The 7,115-nt window shown below is 43.3% G+C and overlaps 1 pseudogene; it reads left to right on the top strand.

The window, feature by feature from the left end:
- Positions 1–258: 258 nt before the first annotated feature.
- LOC121166524 lies at positions 259–1,138 on the top strand (annotated as a pseudogene).
- Positions 1,139–7,115: the final 5,977 nt, after the last annotated feature.

The raw sequence follows: 7,115 nt of genomic DNA on the forward strand, positions 1-7,115 counted from the left end.
CCACATACATCTCAAAGTTCTGCCTTCATTAGCAACATATCTTGGTCCCTGTTTCCATCTTTACCACCAAAAACACAAATCATGCACAAAATGTCACTAATGTGTGTTAGTCACGTATAATCAAAGAAAATATCAAAATAAAGTAATGCCACATTAAATAGAAACCTCCCTTCTCTTCCGGTCTTGGGAGACCTCCTCTATTGAGCGTCTGAAAATACTGGGTCCTGTGGCCATGGTGGTGGTGAAAGCAGGGAGCCCATGGTGATGTTTGAGCACATGAGAGAAAACGTGAGTAAGTTGCTCAAGGGGATCAAAAGATACAATCCTGAGAACCTGGCCACCCTGGAGTGCTACCCGGAGACACAGGCCAAGGAGAAGGCCTACAGCCTGGAGGCCAATCTCGCTGTGCTGAAACTGTATCAGTTCAACCCAGCCCTCTTCCAGACCACAGTCATGGCCCAGATCCTGCTGAAGGCCCTCACCAAATTGTTCCATGCTGACTTCACCCTGTGCAAGTGCATGATCGACCAGGCCCATTAAGAAGAGAGGCCGATGTTGAACTTATCTGGACAATAAGATGCTGGACTCTATGCTTGGTATATGCTTACAATGACGGAATCTCAACTGAACTTGAACTGTGGTTACAAAACAAGGTGGAGGAATCCACCATAGTAGGAGGGCTAGGGGAGGGGGAATTCCAGTACCTATATAACTATGTCTCATAATACAATGTAATCAATAAAGAAAAAAGAAAAAAGAAGAAGAGTGGCCAATCCGGCAGATCCTGTACCCTGGAGACCTGCTGGAGACCTGTCGCTTCCAGGCCTTCTGGCAAGCCCTGGAAGAGAACATGGACCTCCTGGAAGGAATCACCGATTTCGAAGACTCTGTCCACAAATTCATCTGCCACGTCATGGACATCACTTACCAGCACACTGACCGCTGCCTGCTGTCAGAGATGCTTGGGGACCTGAATGACAGTCAGCTGAAAATGTGGATGAGTAAATATGGCTGGAGTGCTGACAAGTCGGTCCAGATCTTCATCTGCAGCCAGGAGGAGAGCATCAAGCCCAAGAACATCGAGAAGATAGATTTTGACAGCATGTCCAGCATCAGCATCATGGCCTTCTCCCAGTGATTGGCAACCTCTAATAACGACCTGTCGACTTAAGAAAAAAATAGAAATCTTCTTACATCCTTCAAGATATCAGTGCTATACAAGAATAATGAAGTCTTTCTCTTAAAAATGGGAATTGGACCTGGTGCAGTAGCATAGCAGCTAAAGTCCTTACCTTGAATGAACCAGGATCCCATTTGTGCATTGGTTCTAATCCATTCAGCCCCTCTTCCCTTCCAGCTTCCTGCTTGTGGCATCGGAAAACAGTTGAGGATGGCCTTGGGACCCTACACTCACATGGGAGACCTGGAAGAAACTTCTGACTCCTAGCTTCGGATATGCCCATCTTCAGCCATTGAAGTCACTTGGGGAGCAATTCATTGCATGGAAGATCTTCCTCTCTGTTTCTCCTCATATATATATATATATATATATATATATGAATGACTTTGCAATAAAAATAAATGTTTTTTTTTAAAAAGGGAACCAAGTGAAATGTACATAGAAATAATGTTTTTGGTAGCTGGTGTAAATTTCTAAAGTTCATAACAGGATATCCAGAAATTTTTAGATTAATCCATGTGTTGTCAATGCCACTGAAATGAGTATTAAGCTACAGAAGAAACCCTTAGACTTACAAAAGTTATGAGAGGCAAGCCTGACACTGTTCAAACATTCATACACGTATGTGTATTTTTTCATTCAAGGCAATCTGAGTGTCAGGCTGTTCTGCTTACTCTAATTTCAACAAAAGGAAAGAAAAACATCACACTGACACAAAATGTGGCATAATTTTCCTCAGCTGATGCAGCCCACAGTTTAAGCCAGGTGCCAGGATAATCATAAATCCCAGCCTCCAGAAAAGCACCCTGGACAAGAGCTCCCTACAACTCAATCTACATGCAGGAAGTCCTCATGCTGGAACACACAGACCCCTACAAGTGTGGACAGAGCTGGGCATTGCAACCCGGAGCCACATGCACACTTACTGCTGTTTCTCCCACCACCCACACCATTGTGGAGCATGGTATCTCTTTGCTTTCTGGGCTGTGAGGTTCCCAAAAACAGGGGCCTTGCCTGTGCCACAATAAGACAAGCATCAAGACAGCAAGCTGCAAAATGGACATGGTTCCTACAGTTACTGAGTGGATGGCTGAAAAAGCTGCTTCTTCTCGCAGGTCTCTTACCTTCCCACGCCCCATCAACAGCCCCACAGTCAACTGGTCGTGTGACGGTCTGTGTCCTTGTGGGGACTTGCAAGGTCCAGGATACCCATATCCTAGTAGTCATATAGCATCAACCCAACCAACCATAGTAAACCCCCAAATTATACCTCAATCGTCATCCCACACCAGGTCAATCGAAGATTCAGAATCTTGGGCTGGCACTATGGGTAACAGGTTAAACCACTGCTGGAAATCTCAGCATCTCACATGGGTTACTACAGTTCAAGTCCCTGTGGTCTCATGTCCAATCCAGCTCCCTGCTAATACACCTTGGAAAGCAACAGAGGGTGGCCCAGGGCCTGGGGTCCATGCATCCACATGATGAGGCTCCCGGCTCCTGGTTCTGGAAAATGACTGGTAAAACTGGGAGTAGGAAGTAGTTATATGTATATATTTTTTCCTCTAACAGCACTCACTGTACTATCAAATATACAGTTATAGGCAGATACTTTCTCTAACAGAAGTCATATACAAATCTATACTATCAAACCCAAAATGAAAATATTCATGACTATGATGGACAATCACTTAGAGAACTTTTCTATTTTAAACAAGGGCCTATACTATTTTATATTTTTGTGTTTCTTTGAAGGAATTGCAGGGCAGGGGCAGAGTCAGAGGGAAATCTTCCATGGGCTAGTTCAACTCCCAAATGAATACACCTTTCAGGGCTGGACCAGGATGAAGGCAGGCACCAGGAGCTTTATCCAGATCTCCCAAATGTGCAACAGAAGCCAAAACACTGAGGTCACCTTCCACTGCTATCTCAGGAACATAAGCGGAGAGCTGAATTGAAACAGAGCATCCAAGACAAAAACTGGTGCCTGAACATAATGTCAGTGTCACAGACAATGATTTAACAATGTCACAATGTTGGTCCAGATTTTTAAAAATATGATATGGTTCATATATGGATACCATATGGATTCTGATTTGTGTCCCAGCCACCCTGTTTACCATCCAGCTCCCTGACAGTGGTCTCAGAAATCAGTTAAGGATGGCCTTGAGACTCTGTACTCATGTGGGAGACCTGGAAGAAAGTCCTAGTTCCTGGCTTTGCATCAACTCAATTCCAACCACTGCAGCCACTTGGGGAGTGAATCATTGGATGGAAGATCTTCCTCTCTCTTTCCTCTTCTCTGTGTAACTCACTTTCCAATAAAAATAAATAAGTATTTCTAAAAATATGATCAGATGTAAAATACCTTTCAAATTATTCAGAATATCTAAAAAAATAAGGCCAAAAGCACAAAATTCTTTCCAACAGAGAAATCTAAATGAATTTCTTCTACAGCCTTACATATAAGCACATATGGGATACAATATTCAGCAGCAGACTATTTTTACTCTTTTATGTTAAATAAAATTGCCAATATTCCTTAAAGCTTTGGTTTTATACAAAATTAATGTTCCTGGGGCCAGGTGTAGCGGCTTAGCAGCTAAAGTCCTTGCCTTGAACACACTCAGATTCCATATGTGTGCTATTTCTAATCCCAATGGCCCTGCTTTTCATCCAGTTTCCTGATTCTGATTTAGGAAAGCAGTTGAGGATGGCCCAAAGCCTTAGGACCCTGCACCCACCTGGGAGACCCAAAAGATTGATCGGATGAAAGATCTTCCTGTCTCTTCTCTCTGTATATCTGACTTTGCAATAAAAATAAATCTCCTAAAAAATTAGTGCTTCCAAGTATATTTCTAGGTGAGCCTACATTTTCATGAATTTCAGTAGAACAAGTAGAACAAGTCCCATTCAAACCATTATCCCTTTTCCAAAACCCATCCAAGTTTCTGTCCTAAAGGACCTAGCAGCCTAGTGTTCCCTTCCTTCTGTTCTCACTTTCTGCTTCCGGCCACAATGGTTGGCTGGGGTGTTAAGGAAAGCCTCTATCAAAAGGGACAGAAAAGTCACATATGTGAAAGGTACCATTAAAATGTATGTAACAAATCAAGGATGGGAATATATGGCACGCCAAGATGAAGTAGGAAAATAAAATTAGCTTAGTAAAGTAGAGTCACCAAGAGCAAGTGCATTTACATCAGGCATTCCCAAGAAAATGGTCTATAAAGCAAAGGAAAGCAAGCATTTCTTTCTATCCAAAGCCTAGCTGAGCACATGGCTGGTGCACAGCAAGGCACAGCTTAATGGTGCTAAGTGTGTGTGGGATTGTATGTTAGCTGGCTTCCTGAACTTTGGATGGAAGTGATCGCTCTCCAAGTGACTGTGAGATAGACCTCAGGAAGATCTAAGAATCCAGAGCAAAGATCAATGAACTACACCCCATAGGTCAAATCCAGCCACTGCTTGTTTTGTGAATAAAGCCTTACGGGAACATAGCAATGGTCAATTAAGCATAAATTATTTATGATTACTTCCATGCTGCAAAGCAGCGAGCAGAGGTAAAGAGTTGGGAAATGATCTCAATAACTTCCATGCCTAAAATAAGCACATAGCCCTTTCTAAAATAAATAAAATCCTGATGGACTGATCTAGGCCATCACATAATCTTTCTTTTTTAAAAAAAATATTTATTTATTATTTTTTATTACAAAGTCAGATATACTTAGAGGAGGAGAGACAGAGAAGAATGATTCACTCCCTAAGTGAGCAGCATGGCCGGTTCTGCACTGATCCAAAGCCGGGAACCTGGAACTTCTTCTGGGTACCCCACATGGGTGCAAGGTCCCAAGGCTTTGGGCCATCCTCAACTACTTTCCCAGGCCACAAGCAGGGAGCTGGATGGAAAGTGTAGCTGCCGGGATTAGAACCGGCGCCCATATGGAATCCTGGTGAGTTCAAGGTGAGGACTTTAGCCACTAGGCCATGCTGCCAGGCCCTCATCACATAATCTTTCAACTTCATTCACTCCTTGGACCTCAAAAAGAGAGACAATGACTGAACCATACCAGAAGGTGATACTTTAACATCACAATTGGAAGTCCACTGATGCTTAACTGACACTTCTCCATTCTCCCTCCACATACTCACCTGTAGTTCTTGCAGTCTTCCTCATCTTTCTCCATGATGACCAGATCACTGGAACATGCTACACTGTCCAGCAGGCTGAGGTACTCTAGGTCTGGAGTCACTTTTTCCAGTAGACACTCCCAATCACTAATGTGACAAGAGTCGATGATCTGTGTCCAGGAAGCAAGAAAAGGCCTAGAAAGAAGCATGGACCATTAGCCTCACAGTGACAAGTCCATGCTGCTCAGACAAAATGACACAGTAAGGGTCAAAATCACATTGTCAGAAACCCTACTGAAGTTTTCTCTGGACAAGCAGGAATAACTCTAGCTCATTTGCAAGAGAATGAATACGCAGAAGACTTATCACACTTTCTTCTTTAGTTCTTTTTTTTTTAAAGATAAAGCATAGATTTTGTATAGTAAAATATTTTATTATAATATGCAAGGGTTATTATTCTCTAGTAATGAAAACAATAGCTTATTTTCAAACACCACATTAAAAAAAACATATGCATTCAAAGAATTCCAGAACAACCATAAGCACAAAACAAACAAACCAGTCAAGAAATGGGAAAAGGGAGAATCAAGATGTCAGAACAAGGTAAGGACACATCTGAACAGAGAAATGTTTAATCAGGATGAAGCAGAGAGGTTACCTTCCAAGAAAGAGGAGAGAACAGAACATCAGCAGAGGGGTATCTGGAGACTGACAAACACAAGAAACCAGCAGACACAATGGTGTGGTGTTGCAGTGACTGATACTCCAGCGGCATTCCAGCAGCTGGAACTGCACCAGCAACCAGGTGCGAAGGAACTTTTACCGGGAGCTTGGGAGGTGAACCCAGACCAAAAACAAAAAAAAAACAGTCCATCCTGCTGGTATGTTTGATTTGACCAGGAGCAGAGACAGAGCAGCAGATCACAGATAGGCAGTGCAAGAACAGTGTGGATTTATCAGCCCAATTTGCTTCCTAGAGCTGAACTGGGCACCATTTTGGAAAACATCCCAAACTTTAACAATGCAAAATTATTGGTTGGTGTGGAGAAAGCCAGACAGCTTTTGTTTTCTTCTCTTTATGAAACAATAAAATGCAAATGAATCATTGTTAAAAAAAAAAAGAGAGAATATGTTTCTTCCAAACCTGCCCTATAAACGATACTTCAAGATATTCTCTTGACAGAGAAGAGGAACAGCACCAAACAAAACCAAAGGCAACAAAATGACAACAGAAGACTAAACCAATGAACAATCCATTGCTAAAATGACAGGACCAAAGTAACACCCATACATATTAATCCTGAATGTAAATGGCTTAAACTCAATCATACGCCACAGTTTAGTAGACTCGATTTAAAAAAAAAAAAAAACACCTATTTGTTGCCTACAGTAGACACACTTCACCAACAAAGATAAGCGGAAACTATATCTCATGGATTTTGATGCTTTTGTTGTTGTTAGTTTCATCTCTTCAAAACATTTTCTTGGGTAAGTAGCTGCTTGTGCAGTCACCCCGCCTGCTGGAAGGGTAGGGTTTTAAGGTACCTTTACAGCCCTGGACCTTCCTCTGCCCATCCAAGGTCCTCCACCCGGCCAGGAGCCCGCCATCTCAGCCTGGTGACCGTTCGCACCGGCCCGGCCCTCAGCACTGACTCGCAGGCCAGTGACCGCCCCCACCCCGGCCCAGCAGCCCACCACCCCGGCCCGGTGACTCTCAAGCCGCAGCCCGGTCCCTCACACTGACTATCCCGGCCGCGACTCACCTGGGCTCCCACGCGACTGCTCAGCTCAGCGTCCTGGGTCGACT

The sequence above is a fragment of the Ochotona curzoniae genome, unplaced genomic scaffold, assembly GCF_017591425.1.
Source record: "Ochotona curzoniae isolate NIBS_2020 unplaced genomic scaffold, NIBS_Ocur_1.0 patch163, whole genome shotgun sequence".
NCBI classification, from domain to species: Eukaryota; Metazoa; Chordata; class Mammalia; order Lagomorpha; family Ochotonidae; genus Ochotona; species Ochotona curzoniae.